Source organism: Micropterus salmoides, unplaced genomic scaffold (assembly GCF_014851395.1).
Source record: "Micropterus salmoides isolate LMB-PRFRI ecotype aquatic unplaced genomic scaffold, ASM1485139v1 Ms_hic_scaffold_15, whole genome shotgun sequence".
NCBI classification, from domain to species: domain Eukaryota; kingdom Metazoa; phylum Chordata; class Actinopteri; order Centrarchiformes; family Centrarchidae; genus Micropterus; species Micropterus salmoides.
Window position 1 is genome coordinate 30,155,989 of NW_024040596.1, and position 6,300 is coordinate 30,162,288.

The 6,300-nt window shown below is 41.5% G+C and overlaps 1 protein-coding gene across 2 annotated transcripts in view; it reads right to left on the reverse strand.

Moving 5' to 3' along the window:
• Positions 1 to 6,300, reverse strand: part of LOC119903435 (nck-associated protein 5-like) — a 78,072-nt gene extending 71,772 nt beyond the window's left edge. The window contains exon 1 of one of the 2 annotated variants that reach the window (XM_038719583.1): positions 5,667 to 6,298. The gene's annotated coding sequence lies outside the window, so the exon portion shown is untranslated. Of the gene's footprint in view, positions 1 to 5,666 lie in introns of both variants that reach the window. The other variant, XM_038719585.1, reaches the window with a different exon arrangement.

Genomic DNA, 6,300 nt, shown 5'->3' on the forward strand with positions numbered 1-6,300 from the left:
GTCCAAAGACACTAGAGACAAAATTGTACACCTCCACAAGGCTGGAAAGGGCTACGGGGAAATTGCCAAGCAGCTTGGTGAAAAAAGGTCCACTGTTGGAGCAATCATTAGAAAATGGAAGAAGCAAAACATGACTGTCAATCTCCCTCGGACCCGGGGCTCCATGCAAGATCTCACCTCGTGGGGTCTCAATGATCCTAAGAAAGGTGAGAAATCAGCCCAGAACTACACGGGAGGAGCTGGTCAATGACCTGAAAAGAGCTGGGACCACCGTTTCCAAGGTTACCGTTGGTAATACACTAAGACGTCATGGTTTGAAATCACGCATGGCACAAGAAGGTTCCCCTGCTTAAACCAGCACATGTCAAGGCCCGTCTTCAGTTTGCCAATGACCATTTGGATGATCCAGAGGAGTCATGGGAGAAAGTCATGTGGTCAGATGAGACCAAAATAGAACTTTTTGGTCATAATTCCACTAACCGTGTTTGGAGGAAGAAGAATGATGAGTACCATCCCAAGAACACCATCCCTACTGTGAAGCATGCTTTGGGGGTGTTTTTCTGCACATGGGACAGGGCGACTGCACTGTATTAAGGAGAGGATGACCGGGGCCATGGATTGCGAGATTTTGGGGAACAACCTCCTTCCCTCAGTTAGAGCATTGAAGATGGGTCGAGGCCGGGTCTTCCAACATGACAATGACCCGAAGCACACAGCCAGGATAACCAAGGAGTGGCTCTGTAAGAAGCATATCGAGGTTCTGGCGTGGCCTAGCCAGTCTCCAGACCTAAACCCAATAGAGAATCTTTGGAGGGAGCTCAAACTCCATGTATCTCAGCGACAGCCCAGAAACCTGACTGATCTAGAGAAGATCTGTGTGGAGGAGTGGGCCAAAATCCCTCCTGCAGTGTGTGCAAACCTGGTGAAAAACTACAGGAAACGGTTGACCTCTGTAATTGCAAACAAAGGCTACTGTACCAAATATTAACATTGATTTTCTCAGGTGTTCAAATACTAATTTGCAGCTGTATCATACAAATAAATAGTTAAAAAATCATACATTGTGATTTCTGGATAATTTTTTTTAGATTATGTCTCTCACAGTGGACGTGCACCTACGATGACAATTTCAGACCCCTCCATGATTTCTAAGTGGGAGAACTTGCAAAATAGCAGGGTGTTCAAATACTTATTTTCCTCACTGTAAATATCTGTAGCAAATTTCATGACAATCCATCAGATTGGTTATCAATATATACTGTATTTAACTTTTTTTATTTTACAAATGCAGCCTCATCGTGGAAATAGAGAAAATGTCAGGGGATCACAAAAATCAGTAAGCCTCATTCTCTGGGGACCATGAATGTCAATCCACTCATTTGTAGGTATCCTAGTCTGAACCAAAGTGGTGAACCAACAGGAAGACCACCATTGCCACACTGTTAGCATGGCTAAAGGACAGGTTCAATAACTAAGATTATGTGCAGCATTAAAACAACACAAGACCTGTACAACTACAATACCTGCAATAATATCTGTCACACAAAAAACAAGAATACTAAGAATTCATGAAACACAGATTTTGTAATTCTGAGTGTGCATAGAAGCTAAAATAACAACAAAAATAATACCAAATACCTTACACTCTTGCAAAGCTTCAAGCTGAAAATACTGAAATGTCCAGAAAAACACAACATAAACAACAAAGTAATAAACTACTTCATTGTGCCAGTCAGGTAGCCATCTAATTCAGGGCAGTATTTGAGAGAGTTTTAATTTATCTGGTAAACATGGAAGGTTTATGCATCCCTCTCTCCTTTCATTCCATAAATAGTCCTTGGTTGAGATATTTTTAGCACAAAGCTATTTTTTATGCGTCCTTGATGTAGCAAAGGTTCTAACTCACTGAAATGCTGTTACCATTCTGTCGTTCCCAGTTTGGTTCGGCAGCAAAGTTCAATCTTTGATGAAGAGCTATTTATTACAGATTTGTTATTTAATTTTAACTTTTGTTTATTCAGGGAATGATTCAGCTAAGCACACATGCTCTTTATCAGCTCCCCCCTGCGGAACACTCTGATATATGATAGAGGAGGTCAATACTAATATTTAAATTTTTTGATTTTAGATTTCTCCTTCCTTTAGAATTTCATTTTGGGAAAACCACAAAAACAGTATTTTGACCATCATTTATAGTATTGAATTAATCAAATATGCAAATAAAATTTAAAGTTGCACTAAACACAAATGTTTATACTAACAATCAGTACAACATTATTTGAAAGTAGTCCATCATAGTGAAGAACATAACTATCGTCCAACAAGCAGCTCTAATCAGCTTATTAGCCGTTTTAAGTTCAATGTTTTGGTTTTATAGCTCACGGCACGTCAAACATTCAGCCACTTACAGCAAACAAAGCTGTTACAGTATAAACCCTCTGTATACTACAGGTCCAGTACCAACTGGCAAAGTTAGCATCTAGCCGGAGAACATAGTGGAGCATTTAGCAGCTACAAAGCCAGATATTTTTCTCAGGAGTTTGAGAGCTAAAATCGAAACAGAGTGAAAAGAACAGGGAACATTGGACTTAAATTTATCAAGTTTTAACATTTTGCTAATGTTTGCAATAACATATGTCGGGCTAGTGTCAATCAGCTTATTGTGTAGTTCTTTCCTCAAGTGACCCCCAAAACCCCCAACAAGCAGTTTTCACAACAAACATTACAACATGTCATTGTAGGAAAAGCACAGGTGCTTCTAATAACATTGATGGCTCTCTTCTAATCCGGTGTCCCAGCAAGCCACGACAGTGTGACAGTGAGACAGCATGCACTATACCCTGAAACTGATTAATAATTCCAAAAGCAACCCGTTTAGCTCTGGTAGGGTCTCAACAAACCTTTAAGAAAAACATCTTGGTGTTTATCTTGATATATTAATTAACTTTCTTCACCAGCTAGTTACTCATTTTTGTCTGCCATTTTGTGTTGGGCAGGTAGCGTACAGTGGGTTTATCTGAGGTTTTTTGCTGAAAAGGTTTCCCAGGAAGGTTGATAAGAGGGAGTCAGACAATACTGTAAATTTAACACCAAAGCAGTTAGCCAAAAAAAGCTCCATCATGTCAATGTTAATTCTTAGGGATGACAAGTGAGTCCCTTGATATCATACTGAGCAATTTGATGTTAAGAAAAAAACACTTTCTCTACAATGGCTTCCGAAAGAGAGCATTACTCACTTCTTACCCATGTTTCCATGATCAGTATGGAGACTCCCAATAGCTCTCCCTGTCCGAGCCTTTCTTTAACCTTTAGGCTACCAATGACCCCTTTTATGCGGCTGCATAATGTCATCATCTAATCTCCCAATCGGATGCATTAGACTATCTGCTTCAATGCACCAAACATGGAATAGATGCAGCAACAGACAATGGTGATCCTTTTGCCCTGAGCTACTCCACATCCACTCCTGTTTAAATAGACCTTTTCTACATCGAGGTCAGGTCAGCCATGTTACTACAATAATACTTTTCAGATGTCTTTTCCCCTTGAATGAGGCAATTGACTCTTAGGTTTCACAGCATGTCGAGGACATATTGAGGTAGTATATCTCTCACAGGGGTAACAAGGGCACGGTTATGAGAATTAACAAAACTTTATTTTTCAAACTGACTGTCATGTCAGAGGAGCAAAAACAATGATGTGATTGTGTTTCATGTTTTGCAATGACAGACAGGGCCTAGTTGTTCACTTTTGATTATTAACTGTCACATTTGCCTCAGCTCTTCTCCTGTTAACTCTTTCTGTTGGGGATTTCTGTTGAGCTATAGCACCATGAACGGTCTGCTAACCACTCTGTTACATTGGTGACGTCCCACAGAGGTTAAATAGAGTTTCCTTACCAGTCAGTCAGAACCGAAGAAGTCTCTTGGATCAGGGGCGAAACATCTTCTATTTTTTCTACAAAGTCCAGTTGCCCTTGACCTCAACCTTCGTTGGATACATTGGTGACCACTGTCTGCTACTGTCATTAGCACTACATCTACACAGATTGACTATATATAAATCAACCCCCGTCGTTGGATTCTTTTGTGGCTAAAGGACAATATGTTAGATTCTTGATATGCTGTGTAACATCACACCATTCTTAAGTGGAGCTCTGTTTGACATGATATGACCAGGGAAGGCAAATTTAGACCCACACGGTGGACAAATTGGGACCAGACTTGGATTCAAGTTGCTGCTGATATTTAAAGGGCTGCAGTAAGACATCAGTGGCATTGGTGGTACCACGATGTGCTCGGATTATTGATTAGAGTATTTGGGCCTGACACCCACTTAGACAGTATCTATTTGACATACAGATACATGTAGGTCCACGCCATTTTCAGATCTGAGTACGTAACTGAGGTGTTTAATATATTTTAGAAGAACCGCAAACATGTGAAAGTGAATCAGTAAAAAACTACAAATAAAAGTAAATATGTTATATATAACATATATTTTATATTGAAAAATAAATTACACAATTTAGGGTCTTGAAATTCTTAATTTGTTAGCTGGCTTACCAACATTTTTATTTGTAAATGTATAAAGCTGCCAGTATACTTGTCAGATCCTCGTGAAAGGAGCCAGGCTGTTTTTTTATTCTGGCGCAACTGTGTCTGTTTGTTTTCACGTGGACAATAGAGTGCAACTCTATGAATGTCCTCCAAGAGATCCTGTCTGAAAATGTGCCCAATTATCTCCATATTTAAACAAGGTCACATCTCCCTCCTCTCTATCACGACACTGGATTTTCCCTTCACCTTTGAATGTAGCAGTTTGGAACAACTATAAACAGTTTCTGATGTGGTTGGACAATACGTCATACAGACTAGTTCCTTTGTAGCATAACCTGGCCTTGAGTGTGGACTTGATAGGCAGAAAAACACTGATAAGATTATGAGCAATACATATAAAGATAGATCACACAGTTTTGCTCTTTGCTAACCTACTGACCTCTGTCTGACCTCTGGTCAAAGTGTCTGACCTCTGGTCAACCCACCCACTAGAAGACATGCTGATCTGTTATGTGCCATATCAACTTCTTTAAGGACCCTGAATTAAAATAAATTCTCCTGAACTGCACTGACCAGACTGAGGAGGAACTGTTGGGTTTAATTTGTCTTCATTATACTGGTTCAGATGGAATCCAGCTGAATAACACTGCCTTATCTCTCCGAGTGTGAAGAGACACATTTTTCTCTTATCCAAATTTTCCCTCCAATCAGAATAGAGCCAAATGCTTTCAGTAACCAAAAGAACTAATAAATGTTTTATTCAGGTCTTCTCTGCCTGGGCCATCCTAGCCTACTTTCCTTGGTACTTCGGGGGAAGCGCAGTTACTTGTTGCTCAACATGATATCGCCTAGGTCATACATTATACATGAGGCTATTCTGCATAGTGCATGCATACACAGTTCATCACCACAGCCACACTATGGTACTGTTTGAAGCTTCTGAAAGGAAATCCAAATTTTTTTTTCCATTAATGTGTCCAAAAAAGAGCAGGCACGTGAGTGAGCAATACAGCTGGATCTACATTCATACAACACGCAGGCACGTGCATCCACAATACCCATTGGCCTGACATTTGAGCAAGCAGGTTCAGAGCAGTGCATCCTTACCCTGCCAGTTTCTGTTTGTATCCACGGAGACAGATGTCAGCAGAGGCAGCAGGCTGAGCGGTATCCGCCGAGGTGTAGGACATGCCTCATCCGCATTACATTCACAGACCACCCGAGGAGCAGCTCACAGCGAAGAGCCAGGACTCCACAATCTGGGTCAGTGCTGCTAGAGCCATCCTTATGGGGAAGAAGGTAGCCACAGAGGGGAGTGCAGACGTCACAGGCCCACATGGATCCTAGCATCCAGCTACAGCCGCATCCTCCGTCTGCTGCTGTTTTGGGTCCAGATGCAATGAATTCCACTGAGACTCAGAGGGGAGCAAATCCATGAGGTTCTCGCATCCACACACGACGAGAGCTTTCTGCTGGAAGAAAAAAACCTCGTCTGCACGAAGCATCGCCGCCTCAGTGAAAGCCTCTGTATTTCTCCTCCTCCTCTCTCTGCCTCTGCCTAATTCACTGCTTTATCGCTCTATTTCTGTCTTTCTCTGATGCTCACCCATATTTCCACTTCACTGCTCTCTCTCACTCTAATTCTCAGCTGTGTCTCAGTGCTCTGCTCAGCCTGTGCCCAGAGGATGTTGAACATGTGTTCAGGGTGGGGGTTGGGGACTGCTGACTTCATAGGTGGCAC